This window comes from Scyliorhinus torazame, chromosome 28, assembly GCF_047496885.1.
Source record: "Scyliorhinus torazame isolate Kashiwa2021f chromosome 28, sScyTor2.1, whole genome shotgun sequence".
Classification (NCBI taxonomy): Eukaryota; Metazoa; Chordata; class Chondrichthyes; order Carcharhiniformes; family Scyliorhinidae; genus Scyliorhinus; species Scyliorhinus torazame.
The window spans coordinates 20,333,482-20,350,636 of record NC_092734.1 but is presented as its reverse complement, the minus strand read 5'-3'; the positions used below and the strand labels follow the sequence as shown (position 1 = coordinate 20,350,636).

At 45.9% G+C, this 17,155-nt stretch overlaps 1 long non-coding RNA gene across 1 annotated transcript in view; it reads left to right on the top strand.

Moving 5' to 3' along the window:
* The first annotated feature begins 950 nt into the window (after nucleotides 1–950).
* Nucleotides 951–17,155, top strand: part of LOC140403456 (uncharacterized) — a 42,582-nt gene continuing 26,377 nt past the window's right edge. The window contains exon 1 of the long non-coding RNA XR_011938322.1: nucleotides 951–1,186. This is a non-coding gene — a long non-coding RNA (uncharacterized lncRNA). The remainder of the gene's footprint in view (nucleotides 1,187–17,155) is intronic.

The window sequence follows — 17,155 nt, the reverse complement described above, 5'->3', positions numbered from 1 at the left end:
CCTCTTCTGACTAATCTTTTGGTCGCTTGGCCAAGTATTTCATTATGTGGCTTGGGGCCAAATTTGTCTGATAAATTACCCCTGAAATGCCAGGGAATGTTTTACAATAGTAAAGACGTTCTTTGAATGCAAGTTGCTGTACATCTGTCCACATTAAGCACAACTCCTCAATAATTTGCCCGAGTCTACTCCAGTTCCCTTTGAACATCATTTATATCTGATTCACATTTTGCCACGTTACTGAACTGTTGCAGTTTCAATCTCCTTGTGTAGGTGTTTGAGTAGATTAAGCTAAGGGCGGGATTCTCCGGCTGCATTTGCCCGGCAACCAGAGAATCCCGCCCGAGGTCAATGGATTTTTCCATTGTCGGTGTCTTGCCTCTGGTGTTCTTGCAGTGGGCGGAGTGGAAGAATCCAGCCCGAAATGATTATGAAAGCACTGATAGTTGGGAAACAGTATTATTCCCTTTCTTTAGTGTGAACTTATACCTGTTACCCATGTCCCATTGTCATATTATCTATTTCACAGGGTACAATCCAATGGCCGCACTGCACCTGAAATGCAGTTCACCGCGGCGCAGTGTGGCCGACGAAAGCCAGGAGACTCGGCTCCCAGGAACTACCCGGCTCGCATTTGTTATGGGCCAGGGTTTAGAGAACCCCAAAGTGTATCATGGAGTTCCCCTGACCTACAACTTTTAATAGATTGTGGTATGCGGAGCACACGGCCCACTGTACAGGTGTGGTACAGCAGAAATGGAAAAGTATTTTTTAAAGCAAAACATTCTATGAACTCAAGTTAACCTTTTTAAAACATACAGTGAACATCTTAGCAACCATCAATTCAAATAAAGCCCCCAAAGACTACAACACTAAGTAAACCTCTAAGCTTTCCTTTTTAACATCCATACGACTTAAAAACAAAACCTTTAACAGAAGCACGTCAGGTTAAAGTCACTATTGAAAACATTTATAATTCTGAATTCACCAAATGATCAAGAGATAGTCTTTTGATGGCAGAGAGAACAGCAGTACACCTGCTTGCTCTGGCTTCAGCTCCAACACTGAAAACGAAACTAAAACACACCATGCAGCCTGCTCACAAACGAAAGTAAAAAGCTGACAGACAGCCAAGTTCCACCCACTCTCTGACATCACTGCAGTAGTAAACACCCGTTTCTTAAAGGTACTCTCACTATATTTATATACACACCCATTTATAAACACTCATTTCTTAAAGGTGCTCTCACATGACACATCACCTTGGGAGGTCCAATGCACCTCATGAGACATTGCAATGTGAATCCAGTCCACAGTGGGTGAAATCACTTGTTGGCAAGTCTTCATATTAAAGTGAGGCAGGAAGCTTACCTGAGGCTTTGGGTTTCAACCCCCTTCGTCTCAGAGAACTTGGGCGAGTGCCATTCAGCACTGGTCCCCACAAATGGGAACCAGATAGAACGGCAGTTGTGGGGGTCTCCCAGGGGATTGGATGCCTCCAGCTGCATGCCCTCTTGGCAGGGTGGTGCGCTGGCACTGCTGGTGCCACCTGGGTACACTGGCAGTGCCAGCCTGCCATCTTGGCAGTGCCACCTGGGTGCCAGCCTGGCACTGCTGAGGTTGGCACTGCCAACGTGCCAAGCTGGCAACTTTTGTGCGTGCGCGATCGGGCCGGGCTTGGCCAGCGTGCAAAATGAGCTATGTGTGCCCTCGGCAACGCATTCCCCATTCAGGCCCCTTATTCAATGTGAGCGCCAGGAAACACGTGGCTAAACGTGCTGACTAGGGACTTTGTTGCCTTTTGGGAGAATCACTCCCATTATTTTGGCACTAATTCCACGAGGGCTTAATTTTGCTGCCAATCTCTTCTCAGTTACTTCCCCAAATATCTCTTGCAAGGTAAATTTCATATTTTAGGTTTGCCCCCATCTGAAGCCTTGATTGCATCTCCAAAACAATGTGTACGAATTGTTGTTATGACCAGGTGAAAAGGGACAAACTATGCAATCTCCTCAGTTCGTCCCAACAAAGTTTAAAATTTCTTTTTCACAAGCATTTGCCTTTTCAACATTCAAATGTATTTAACTATTTAAGATGTAAGCAATAAGGAGCCAATCAAACAAGATTTTCTTAAGTCAAATAAGGAGCAGATTTATTAACCACGAAACCTCAGGGAAAAATTAATAAAACTCAACATCACACATATATCATAAATAAGGTGTGTTAGAGCATAATGAAACAAAGTTAAAAGAGCATACTGTCAAGTGTCTTTTGATTCTCCTTTAGGCATAGGTTTTTAAAATTTGGGGCAGATTTGGATTTAACTGGTTTCGTTGATGTGGTCACATGTAATGTAGAAGATGTTGCAATTATTACAAGGTCTCAATCCGCTGGTAGATTTCCAGTAAAGTTGGCTTCTGAACTGGGTTCTGAACTTGTTCTGAAAGAGAGAGAGAGGAAGAGAGAAGTCCTGAACTTTTTCTTCTGCTGAAAGCTTTCTTGCAACTTCCCTGCACTGGATGCAGCCTGACCTTGAAGTCACACAGGATCAGAGGTGAGATGGTAAGATGGATACAGAACTGGCTTGGTCACAGAAGCCAAAGGGTAGCAGTACAAGGGTGTTTTTCTGAATGGAAGGTTGTGACTAGTGGTGTTCCACAGGGATCTGTGCTTGGGCCTCTGTTGTTTGTGGTGCACATAAACGATTTGGAGGAAAATGTAGACGGTCTGATTAGTAAGTTCGCAGATGACACCAAGGTTGGTGGAGTGGCAGATAGTGTTGAGGATTGTCAGAAGAGACGGCAGGACATAGATAGGTTGGAGACTTGGGAAGAGAAATGGCAAATGGAGTTTAATCCAAACAAATGTGAGGTAATACATTTTGGTAGGTCTAACATAGAGGGGAAATATACTGTAAATGGTAAAACCCTTAATAGAGAAAGTCAGAGAGATCTATTTGTGCAGGTCCACAGATCTTTGAAGGTGGCAATGCAAGTGGACAAGGTAGTCAAGAAAACATATGGAATGCTTACCTTCATTGGACAGGGCATCGAGTATAAAAACTGGCAGGTCATGCTACAGTTGTATAGAACCTTGGTCCGGCTGCACTTGGAATATTGCGCACAATTCTGGTCACCACACTACCAGAAGGATGTGGAGGCTTTGGAGAGAGTGCAGAGGAGGTTTACCAGGATGTTGCCTGGTCTGGAGGGTGTTAGCTATGTGGAGAGGCTGAATAGACTCAGACTGTTTTCATTAGAAAGACGGAGGTTGAGAGTGACCTGATAGAGGTCTCCAAGATTATGAGGAGTATGGATAGAGTGGATGGGCGGGTACTCTTTCCCAGGGTGGAGGGTTCAGTCACTAGGGGGCATAGGTTTAAGGTCTGTGGGGCGAAGTTTAGAGGAGATGTGCGAGGCAGGTTTTTTACGCAGAGGGTGGTGAGTGCCTGGAACGTATTGCCTGGGGAGGTTGTGGAAGCAGATACATAAACGGCGTTCAAAAGGCATTTTGAGAAACACATGGATAGGATGGATATAGAGGGATATGGCACAAGGAAGCGCTGAGGGTTTTTGCAAAGCTTGGTATCATGACCGGTACAGGCTTGGAGGGCCTGTATTGTTCTTTGTACTTCACCATTATGTATTTCCAAGAGGTTTTGGGTGGGTCTGTCTGTGGCAGCCATTGTTTCAACATCCAGCATTTTGCATGTTAATGTTTTTTCCTGAGACGATAACAAGTTTCAATGGATGCCTGAATTGGAGGTAATGTCTCTCTCTTCTTACTTTCCTGTGGGTGGTTTGTTTGTTTTTCACCTTCACCTTGGAAGGTGGCCTTGCATTTAGAACTAGTTTGTTTTGCGTCATTTCAGATAGCAAGCTTTCTAGTCAGTTGAAAATTAAAAATCGTACTTTCAAAAATAAAGGAGCACAGCCTCATGACAATTTGAACAGACCAATCTTCTAAATATTGGCTTTCATTTATCAGATTTTTTTTTTTAGGTATTCCTCACAATACGATATGATGTCATTTTTTAAAAACTAACATTGTTGGTTTATTAGATAATTTGCAGGGATATTTTTATTATTTTCCAGGAGCCAATGCAACAATCACACAGTTCTCACCGTTCCTGGATTGATAACGAAGAGTGTGAAACTCAACTTTCCAAGTTAGTCAGTGGAGCCGCTCATAGACGTACTTTTAACAAACGTTGTTGGATTGGCTGGCCAGCCTGAGAGATCTCAAATAGTATCTTCAACAAAACAGTAAAGCAGAATAGTGGGGTTGTTCTTCACTCCAAAAATAAAACCAATAGGCACCAGTGATTGACTAGGGAAGACAGTTATTAAATAAGGAGATGGCACTGGAGGAGTACACGCAGTATGAAGGTTATTATTGATTATTGACCCATGGGTTTACTGTATGGTTCGTTTTAAAATTATCCCTTATCTGTGACTAGATTCTCATTCACTCTTTAGAGGCCCATACATATTATGAACAGAACCAAAACTTTTCTTCATATTCTCTTTTTAAGTCTATCCCCGGGGGTAGGGGGGGTCAGCCGGCGTTGATGGGGGCGCGGTCACTCCTGGGCTGGGGGGGGGCAAGGGGCTCAGCGCCCATGAGTCTGACATGCCACCCACTGGATTGTGTACAGCCATACCAGGGCCAACTTCAGCTTCTGCCTGTCCGTCCCACCAAACAGCTCCAGGACAGAACCACATCCGTGATAATATGGTGCAAGTCACTTTAACCCCCATACAGCTGAAGGCTATTGCTAATAGGGAATTGGCAATGTTAGTAATGTGAGAACTTCACAGCTTCCAAGTGAATTCCCGTGGATAGATATGCCATGTCGCAGGCGAGTGTTACTGCCATCCCGATCAGACTGTGAGGCCTGGACACTGTGCCTGAACATTGGAGGTTCAACGCCACGGGCAGCAGTCAACAATCAAACACCCAAGAGTTGGTCCACCTGGTGACACTCCCCACGCTGACGGCAGCTGCCACTGACTCTCCCTGCGGCTGACCCTCCGTCCTCCTCGGGGGACAGGTACTCCGCCTGGACTCCACCACATCTAACAGTTGGGCAAGGTCTGCATCACCGAAACGTGGGGCTGGTTTGCGCGGTGGCATAGCTGCGTGCTGCCTGGGGTTTGCTCTGAGAGATCGATTTAAGTTCTACTCCCCCTCGTTAGCGGGGAGCTGCCAAGCATGGTCCAACCAGCAATTCCCACTTGCTCCACACTTCAAATCTTTTCCGTAAGACCGCGCCCATCATGCAGGCAATATTTACATGCATATTCAAATAATGCTCCAATATCTCTAGGTCCATTGTGTTGAAACCATTTGTCTGCATTTCAGAAGAGTTTCTGCAGGTCAGATGAGTTGGAAAACATTATACACTGGCATTTGGTTTGGAAATATTTGCTTCATAGGTTTCTCTTTGCCAATAACTGCGATTGTTTGCTTTGGCGAGTGCTGGTAAACCCATAATAATAATATGCTCCTGTATGAAATTCCTGTGGCTGCCTAGTTGCTAGGTGTTTGTGGTGCAACTTGATTTGCTGCTGGTTGTTTGGGATCAATGTGGGGCAGTTATAACCTCCACAACGGCCCCGGGGAAACCATTGTTCACCTCCCCGTGGGTCTCGTGCAGTACGAGCTTTCCTGGTAGGGGGCAGAGGCCACCCAGCTGGAGATCATTAAAGACGAAACGTAAAAGCCGGCCCAGACAGGGACTGGTGTTGGTTCTCTCAGCAAGGACTCAACTGTGACAGAGTTCCTGCCATGGTCAGAATATTGTATATAGTTCAATAAATCTTTATTGCACTACCGCTGGCTTCCTTCCGTTACTAAAACCACCTATTTTGAAAGTACAAAGTTTCCATTGGCATCAGCACTAGTGCTAAGAAGCGCAAACTGTTGCAAATGTCACCAGCCAACACCTCCTCGTGGAACACAAGCTCCTTCGATGCTCCTGTCCCACTTCCAAGGTTATCCTCATAATCTAAAACTTATCAAAATGTCTGGCAACCTAATTTGAAATATTAAATCCAATGTCACATCAATTATGCTCTTAATGCATGTACAGTATTAAGATCCTCCGTAACCATTGTCCAGATGCTAAGCTATGAATTTGCTCCCTAAACACCTCCAGGTTTATAACCCCCTCTTCTTTAAGACACTCTTTTGGTCTCTTGTTCTAATATCTCTTTTTGTACCTCAGTATCAAACTTTTTTTTAAAAAACGCATTTTATTCAAACTTGTATCAAAGTAGGTTACAGCAATAGTAAACACGCCGGGAAACATTCTTCCCAACAATCAACTGTACAGTTTGTACAGATTTTTCTCCTTCCCCCCCCCCCCCCCCCCCGCCTGCGACGAACAGCTTCTCAAACACGGTCACAAACATCCCCCACCTTTTCTCAAACTCCTCTGCTGAGCCCCTTAACTCATACTTTATCTTCTCTAACCACAGGAAGTCATACAGGTCACCCAACCATGCTGCTACCCCCGGTGGCGATGCCGACCGCCACTCCAGCAAAATTTGTCGCTGTGCAATCAGAGAGGCGAAGGCCAAGACATCGGCCTTCCTCCTCTCCATGAGCTCCGGCTTCTCCGAAACCCCAAATATCGCCACCAAAGGGTCCGGGTCCACTCCCTCCTCCACTATCCTGGCTAAGACTGCGAACACTCCCGCCCCGAATCGTCCAAATTTTTCACAATCCCAAAACATGAGCACATGATTCGCTGGCCCCCTCCCATACCTCTCACACACATCTGCTACCCCCTGAAAGAACCCACTCATTCTCGCCCAAGTCATATGCATCCCTTGCACCACCTTCAACTGTATCAGGCTCATCCTTGCACAAGAGGTGGTCCCGTTTGCCCTTCGCAGTGCCTCACTCCATACTCCCCAATTGATCTCCATTCCCAACTCCGCTTCCCATTTCTCCTTGATCTTCACCACCTGCTCACCTCCCTGCTCCCCCAGCCACTTATATATATCCCCATTCTTCCCTCCCCTTCCACATCCGGAAGCAGCAGTCGCTCCAGCAGGGTGTATCCCGGCAATCTAGGGAACCCCTTCCAGACCTTTCGTGCAAAGTCCCTAACCTGTAGACACCTGAACTCACTACCCCTCGGCAGCTCTACCCTCTCCCTTAGCTCCTCTAGACTGGCGAACCCTTCCTCCAAATACAAATCCCTCACCTTGACCAGCCCCACTTCCCTCCACCTCCTGTATACACTATCCATCTCCCCCGGCTCAAACCCATGATTCTCGCACAGCGGCGTTAGCACCGACATCCCTTCCACCCTAAAATGCCTCCTCAGCTAATTCCATATCTTCACCGTGGACTGCACCACTGGGCTCCCTGAATACCTACTCGGATTGTTGATTTCTAATTGTTACGACTGGTTTCTGGGCGAGGTGCCTCAATTTATTATGATTCTTGATGATATCCCCAAATTGTTATGCTCCAAGGTGGAGAGAGATGAACTGGCTCCCCTTCTCAATTCAACTCCTTCGGTTGCTTGCACAAGGTTAATTCCGTCGTGGATAACTTTTCCCAGTACAAATGTATTGTAATAATTCCCGGAGGTGCCGAGTGAAAGGCCAAACTGGTTTAATAAAGCCGCTATCACGGCACACAAAACACCGTCCCAGCCCAGGACTATCAACAGATCCCCTCTGGTCCTCGTGAGGGTTAGCTCATGTATTTATGTTCTAAAAGGAACCAATTTAGCCAAACTCCTTTGAATTAAAGAAAGGGTGAGTTATTTGTTACTTAAACGTGAAGGAAACAAATAATCAAATGCAACACACATACTCACAGATTAGTAATGCAAAATGAGTCCATAAATACAAGTTTTAAAAATATGTAAATCTAGCTTTGGCTTGTTCGTGAGGAGTAGAGGGTGAAACATTGCACCCGTTAAGTTGCGTGATTCTAGTAGCGCTGACTTTGATAGTTGAGGAGTTGGTTTGGAGATTCTTGGTTCTGCAGCTTAGCTGAAAGGCGTTGTCCTGTTTCCTTTTCGACTGTGGCTCTTGTGACTTGTCACTTGCTTCCAACAATCAGAGAGATACGTTTTTACCTGCAAGTGCAGGGATGTCCAGTCGATGTTCTTAAGCTGTGACCTTCACAGCATACACTAGAACTAGAACACATAGACCAGCATTGCAGTTGGGGTTTTTACCCCTTTTCTTGAGTCTTGCTGGAAGGGGAAAACAGAAACATGTATTTCGCCCAGACTGCTTTTTTTCAATTTACCTCAAGTCCAAAGGATGAGATATAGCTCACAGAGGTGGTTTCTACTGAGGTGGTCATCAGTCTCCACTATCTCCACAGGAGATTACAGTTCATTGTTGGCATTACGTCCCTTTCTTTGAAGTGTTTCTGTCTCAAAATGTCAGGCATTACATTCTCTCTTGACTAGTGAGGGTGGCATCCAAAATGGAATTTTCTAGCAAGTCTCAGCCAGTGGTTGCTTGTATGTCGTTTTTAAAAAACACATATTCTATTGAAATGTTCAATGGGGCTATGCTCCATTGCCATGACACTACACATTTGGACAAAATACTTCTGATTGTCTACATTTATAAGTTTGGAATCCAGAGCTCCTATTAGTCCTATCAACTTCCTATTCTCTGACACACTTTTCATCTCTCCTTCTCACTTCTCTTTTGTTTCCTCTAATGAGCCTTACATTCCCCTTTTCGCTGACCATTTTTCCCTCCTCACATTACCAGATGTCAATCACAAATCCTCCATTTTCTTCATCCTTTCTTTTTATTTAATTTGATGGAATCCCAAAATCCCAACACCAATCAAATGCGAATTTATTTCCATTTTAGAATGCGTCTTTGTAAAGCTACATTTAGATGCTAATTACAAAATGACTAAGAATTTATGCATTTTTTGGACTTTATGATTAGATATGAGTTGAACAATCCTTGCTAACCACAATCTTAAATTGCCATTATTCTAGAATATAAACATAATCGGCGTGATTTAATGGGGGAAACAAAGCAGTGTCCCGTTTTGGGCACATTTAGCAGGGTGTTTACCAACGCTTGCAGTGCTGCGATCAACCCCGCACTTAAACAGGACTCTTCCTTTCCGGGCCTCAGTGAGGAATGTCCTGCTGAGGCTGCACTTTGACCTATTTCCTGCACTAACGAGCTCAGATCGCCAGTGCAGGAACTTACCTAATTGGAAAGTTTGAGTTTTATAAGGATTCCGGAGGCTGCGGGGTCGAGATTTTTAAATGGCGCCCTATCTCTCAACCCCCCTCCCCCTGCAGCCTCTGGACCCCTCCAACACCAAACTTACCAAATCAGGAGTCCTCGCGCCTTCCCCCCCCCCCCAACCCAACCTCAAAAGGGAAAGGCATCCTGGACCCGATCCCCAGCGCAGGCAAGATGCCACCCATGCATGTTGGCACTGTTAGCCTGGCACTGCCAGGGTGCCCAGGTAGCACTGCCAGGGTGCCAGGGCTGGTAGTGCCATGGTGCCCAAGTAGTACTGGGGTGCCAGGGTACCACCCTGCCCAGACCCCAAACACCCAGGGGCCCCTAATTGCCTGGGAGAACCTCCAGGTGCCGTTATGCCTGGCCCATGTTTGTGGAGGCCAATGTTAAATGGTGCCCCGTCGAGGCCTCCAAGGTGGGGCCGCTTGATCCTGTGCCTTGGGTAACACCAGCATCGACATATTCAAGCAGGACGGTCTACTCACCTGAATATGCAAATCTGGATCACCCCCAGTGAGGGCAGATTCAGATCGTGACCCCTCGTGAGATCTTGTTAGATCTCGCGAGGCGTGATGAGCGTCGTAGGTTTCACGTGAGGCTTCTCGCAAGATTTACCGGCCTCATCGCACCCTGAGTCGGGCCGACGAGGCCGTTAGATCTTGCCCAATTAATTCAAATCAGATGTTATTTCATTACAACACAGCTACTGTAATGGAAATATAATTTTAAAATATCAATGTATGAGCAATGGATAATTCTCTCCTCTCTTTCTGTTGGTACTTTGATGGTTAGGATTTTGGGGTCTGATTCTATTATCTACTGTCTTTCTTGGAAATGTGATTCCTCCTTTTCATTCAGAAACATTCGACCCCTTGCTTCCCTCACCCTTACCCAGTGGTGGATGAGGAAGCATTCATATTCTTCTTACAGAATATTGTTAACCACTTGGGGCACGGAGTTTTGCTTCCTTGTGTGCTCTTGGGTCCAATTTTCTGTCTTACCTTCCAATGTTTCACCGTCGCCATCTGATAGGCTGGATCTAAGTGGCAGAGTGTGTTGCAACATCATGTCTTAAATGCCAGCTGTGAATGGTTGTTAAAACCGTGTAACTGATTGGAATTAAAATGTACAGTGCGAAAACTCTCATCCAATGAACTATATTCTAAACAATACAGAAGAAAAAGATTAAATGGAGGTTGTATTGATAATTCTTTTGGAATTCCAGGACCAAACACACGCACTGGCCAATGATGGATGGGTTTGTATGTGTCTCACTGTAATTTGATGCTGACTGACTCATTTCCTGGTTTAACTCAAACCGCACTTTAACCACTCAGAAGATCAAGTTCAATTCAGATCTTTCGCTCTGATCTGAACTGAATTGAATCCCCAGTGTAGACAGGTAACACACCACCTTCTCTGCCAGGCTTGCCTTTGTACTTATCCTCTCTGTTAATTTTGGTAATCCTACACTAAACTTGACGAGGACCGTATCCTCCATTCGTCCCTTGATTAGCCACAGCTTCTGCCTTGAGCCCACTGAAGATTTCTTGTCTAAAACAAGTAATTGTACAATTACTGTTGTATAATTCAAACAATGATGGAATTCTGTTCAAAGTAACAGAGTAAAAGATTTTTTTTTTGGGGGGGGGGGGGGGAGGAGGGGGAAGGGGAGGGGGAATAAAAGGTTTTTAATTGGAATCCTGACTTTATCGGTTTCATTCAGAAATAGAAATAATCTATATCCATGTGTTTACTGGTGTGGCACTGCCAGGCTGGCAGTGCCAAGGTGCCTGGCATCCAGAGGGAGTGCCAGGGTGCCACCCTACCCTGTCCCCAACCACCCAGGAGTCTCTAATGGCTTGGAAGACCCCCCCCCCCCCCCAGGTGCCATTTCTATTGGTCCATGTTTGTGGAAACCATTGCTAAACGGTACCCCGAGGAGGTCTCTCAGGCTTGGCCATTAGGTCTCGGGGGCCGGGACAATCCCGTGAAAGCGTATTTACATGAGCCTCTCACGAGATTCTACGGCCTCGACTGGACACCAAGTCGGCCACCACATGGTCGTTCGCGTGTGCCTGGAATTTGTGAATAGCTGGGCGAAAGGGATCTTATCGCTTGTTTCAGTTCTCTTCACAATTTGAGGAGCGACACTTGTACAGACTGTGCTGTTCTCTGGGGTTTTATCATTGTCCTTCTGGGCATTGCCTGTTTGTTAATAAAAAATGAAAATATTGCTGGACAGAGTTAAACCCCATTGAACTTCATACTGTAACTTTGACATTGCTCTGGCACAGTTTTCCACAGCAGTTTGAAAGCCTGAACACACACACACAAATAATTCTGAAATGAACAGTCATGATTTATCAGTTAGCAGTAAGTAGTGTAGGGAGGCAATGAAGCTCATTTTGAATGGAGCTGATGCTGTAAATCCTCCTGCAGTTTTCTTTTAAATAATTGTGCTATTATCAGCTGCTGCAGATGTCTAGTTAAAATAGAGGATTTACATGTTGTTGAGGCTATAAATTTCAAGACTTTATTCAACTCACTGTCCTTCCAACGCTGGGACCCAGCTTTCAATTCTCTCCCAGCTGATGAAACAAAAGTCTCGACTCCCTTCCAGATTACACAAGTCTTGTGTGAAAGGTTTGGTAATGACACATTACTCGTATGTGTGAGTTCTCAGCAAAAACAAAACACTCGTATTTTGTACTGAGAAGGAAATGTCTATAACCACTTCTATACATTCCGTGGCCCCAGCTGTCAGGTAGGGGCTGACCTTGCAATGAAACCGAAACAAGTAGAAGTCAACTCTCACTGTAATTGGGTACCACTGGGGCACCATTCACTCAGCAGACTGAGGTGATTATTAGGAGAAAGCAGTTTGGTGACACTGCTGATTTGTACCACTGGTGACACATTTTCTGCGCAGGTGATCGATACATGAAGTTCAGTCAGCTGGAGCAGTTGCACGGTGTGTTCTCTTACTCCACACTATATTCAGCATATACCACACTGAGGGTATCTCGAAGACCTGGCACTGTGGAATGACCAGCATGTCTACCACATTGAACATGCTGCAGCCCTCCACGATCTTCCTAAATGTGTGGAAGCAGAATTGGGCAGATATTATAGCAGAAACCTTTGAACAATTGAACCAGGTGAATTGCAAACAGATCATCGTGACCTGAGTTATTGCAGATGAGCAATTGCCCCATTAAATAGGCTTCTAATACTGTTAAATGTAATATTGGGTATTACAGTAGTGCAAACAATTTCTTTCTCTTTAAAATGAGCAACAGTGTCATATTTTTTAGTCTACCACCATTTCATTCCGACAACCTGCTCACACCAACATTAACCCAGCCTGGTTCAACCTGCTCACACCAGCATTAATCCAGCCTGGATCAACCTGCTAAACCAACATTAACCCAACCTGGATCAACCTGCAAAACCAACATTAACCCGGCCTGGATCAACCTGCTGAACCAACATTAACCCAGCCTGGATCAACCTGCTCACACCAATATTAACCCAGCCTGGATCAACCTGCTCACACCAATATTAACCCAGCCTGGACCAACCTGCTAAACCAACATTAACCCAGCCTGGATCAACCTGCTAAACCAACATTAACCCGGCCTGGAGCAACCTGCAAAACCAACATTAACCCAGCCTGGATCAACCTGCTAAACCAACATTAACCCAGCCTAGATCAACCTGCTCACACCAACATTAACCCAGCCTGGATCAACCTGCTCACACCAACATTAACCTGGCCTGGATCAACCTGCTAAACCAACATTAACCCAGCCTGGATCAACCTGCTCACACCAACATTAACCCAGCCTGAATCAACCTGCTAAACCAACATTAACCCGGACTGGATCAACTTGTCAAACCAACATTAACCCAGCCTGGATCAACCTGCTAAACCAACATTAACCCAGCCTGGATCAACCTGCAAAACCAACATTAACCCGGACTGGATCAACCTGCTAAACCAACATTAACCAAGCCTGGATCAACCTGCTGAACCAACATTAACCCAGCCTGGATCAACCTGCTAAACCAACATTAACGCGGCCTTGATCAACCTGCTAAACCAACATGACCCCAACCTGGAGCAACCTGCAAAACCAACATTAACCCAGCCTGGATCAACCTGCTAAACCAACATTAACCCAGCCAAGATCAACCTGCTCACACCAACATTAACCCAGCCTGGATCAACCTGCTCACACCATCATTAACCCAGCCTGGATCAACCTGCTAAACCAACATTAACCCAGCCTGGATCAACCTGCTCACACCAACATTAACCCAGCCTGGATCGACCTGTCAAACCAACATTAACCCAGCCTGGATCAACCTGCTAAACCAACATTAACCCGGACTGGATCAACTTGTCAAACCAACATTAACCCAGCCTGGATCAACTTGCTAAACCAACATTAACCCAGCTTGGATCAACCTGCTAAACCAACATTAACCCGGACTGGATCAACCTGTCAAACCAACATTAACCCAACCTGGATCAACCTGCTAAACCAACATTAACCAAGCCTGGATCAACCTGCTGAACCAACATTAACCCAGCCTGGATCAACCTGCTAAACCAACATTAACGCGGCCTTGATCAACCTGCTAAACCAACATTACCCCAACCTGGAACAACCTGCCCTCACCAACATTAACCCAGCCTTGTTCAACCTGCTAAACCAACATTAACCCAGCCTGGATCAACCTGCTAAACCAACATTAACCCAGCCTGGATCAACCTGTCAAACGAACATTAACCCAACCTGGATCAACCTGCTAAACCAACATTAACCAAGCCTGGATCAACCTGCTGAACCAACATTAAGCCAGCCTGGATCAACCTGCTAAACTAACATTAACGCAGCTTTGATCAACCTGCTAAACCAATATTACCCCAACCTGGAACAACCTGCCCTCACCAACATTAACCCAGCCTTGTTCAACCTGCTAAACCAACATTCACCAAGCCTGGATAAACCTGCTAAACCAACATTAACCCGGCCTGGATCAACCTACTAAACCAACATTAACCCAGCCTGGATCAACCTGCTAAACCAACATTAACCCAGCCTGGATCAACCTGCTAAACCAACATTAACCCGGCCTGGATCAACCTGCAAAACCAACATTAACCCAGCCTGGATCAACCTGCAAACCAACATTAACCCGGCCTGGATCAGCCTGCAAAACCAACATTAACCCAGCCTGGATCAACCTGCAAAACTAACATTCACCCAACCTGGAACAACCTGCTAAACCAACATTAACCCAGCCTGGATCACCCTGCTCACACCAACATAAACCCAGCATGGATCAACCTGCTAAACCAACATTGACCCAGCCTGGATCAACCTGCTAAACCAACATTAACCCGGCCTGGATCAACCTGCAAAACCAACATTAACCCGGCCTGGATCAACCTGCTAAACCAACATTCACCCAACCTGGAACAACCTCCTAAACCAACATTAACCCAGCCTGGATCAACCTGCTAAACCAACATTAAGCCAGCCTGGATCAACCTGCTAAACTAACATTAACGCAGCTTTGATCAACCTGCTAAACCAATATTACCCAAACCTGGAACAACCTGCCCTCACCAACATTAACCCAGCCTTGTTCAACCTGTTAAACCAACATTCACCAAGCCTGGATAAACCTGCTAAACCAACATTAACCCAGCCTGGATCAACCTGCAAAACCAACCTTTACACAGCCTGGATCAACCTGCAAACCAACATTAACCCGGCCTGGATCAACCTGCTAAACCAACATTAACCCAGCCTGGATCAACCTGCTAAACCAACATTAACCCAGCCTGGATCAACCTGCTAAACCAACATTAACCCGGCCTGGATCAACCTGCAAAACCAACCTTTACACAGCCTGGATCAACCTGCAAACCAACATTCACCCGGCCTGGATCAACCTGCTAAACCAACATTAACCCGGCCTCGATCAGCCTGAAAAACCAACATTAACCCAGCCTGGATCAACCTGCAAAACCAACATTCACCCAACCTGGAACAACCTGCTAAACCAACATTAACCCAGCCTGGATCACCCTGCTCACACCAACATAAACCCAGCATGGATCAACCTGCTAAACCAACATTAACCCAGCCTGGATCAACCTGCTAAACCAACATTAACCTGGCCTGGATCAACCTGCAAAACCAACATTAACCCGGCCTGGATCAACCTGCTAAACCAACATTCACCCAACCTGGAACAACCTCCTAAACCAACATTAACGCAGCCTGGATCAACCTGCTAAACCAACATTAACCCGGCCTGGATCAACCTGCAAAACCAACATTAACCCAGCCTGGATCAACCTGCTAAACCAACATTAACCCAGCCTGGATCAACCTGCTAAACCAACATTAACCCAGCCTGGATCAACCTGCTAAACCAACATTAACCCGGCCTGGATCAACCTGCAAAACCAACATTAACCCAGCCTGGATCAACCTGCAAAACCAACATTAACCCAGCCTGGATCAACCTGCAAAACCAACATTCACCCAACTTGGAACAACCTGCTAAACCAACATTAACGCAGCCTGGATCAACCTGCTAAACCAACATTAACCCAGCCTGGATCAACCTGCAAAACCAACATTAACCCAGCCTGGATCAACCTGCAAAACCAACATTCACCCAACCTGGAACAACCTGCTAAACCAACATTAACCCAGCCTGGATCAACCTGCTTATACCAACATTAACCCAGCCTGCACCAACCTGCTAAACCAACATTAACCCGGCCTGGATCAACCTGCAAAACCAACATTAACCCAGCCTGGATCAACCTGCTGAACCAACATTAACCCAGCCTGGATCAACCTGCTCACACCAACATTAACCCAGCCCGGATCAACCTGCTGAACCAACATTAACCCAGCCTGGATCAACCTACTTGTACCAACATTAACCCAGCCTGGATCAACCTGCTGAACCAACATTAACCCAGCCTGGATCAACCTGCTGAACCAACATTAACCCAGCCTGGATCAACCTGCTGAACAAACATTAACCCAGCCTGGATCACCCTGCTCACACCAACATTAACCCAGCCTGGATCAACCTGCTGGACCAACATTAACCCAGCCTGGATCAACCTGCTGGACCAACATTAACATGGCCTGGATCAACCTGCAAAACCAACATTAACCCAGCCTGGATCAACCTGCAAAACCAACATTAACCCGGCCTGGATCAACCTGCTAAACCAACATTAACCCAGCCTGGATCAATATTCTAAACCAACATTAACATGGCCTGGATCAACCTGCAAAACCAACATTAACCCAGCCTGGATCGACCTGCTAAACCAACATTAACCCAACCTGGATAAACCTGCTAAACCAACATTAACCCGGCCTGGATCAACCTGCAAAACCAACATTAACCCAGCCTGGATCGACCTGCTAAACCAACATTAACCCAACCTGGATAAACCTGCTAAACCAACATTAACCCGGCCTGGATCAACCTGCAAAACCAACATTAACCCAGCCTGGATCAACCTGCTGGACCAACATTAACCCAGCCTGGATAAACCTGTTGAACCAACATTAACCCAGCCTGGATCAAACAGCTAAACCAACATTAACCAAGCCTGGATCAACCTGCTCACACCAACATTAACCCAGCCTGGATCAACCTGTCAAACCAACATTAACCCAGCCTGGATCAATCTGCTGAACCAACATGAACCCCGCCTTGATCAACCGGCTAAACCAACATTACCCCAACCTGGAACAACCTGCCCTCACCAACATTAACCCAGCCTTGTTCAACCTGCTAAACCAAAATTCACCCAGCCTGGATCAACCTGCTAAACCAAC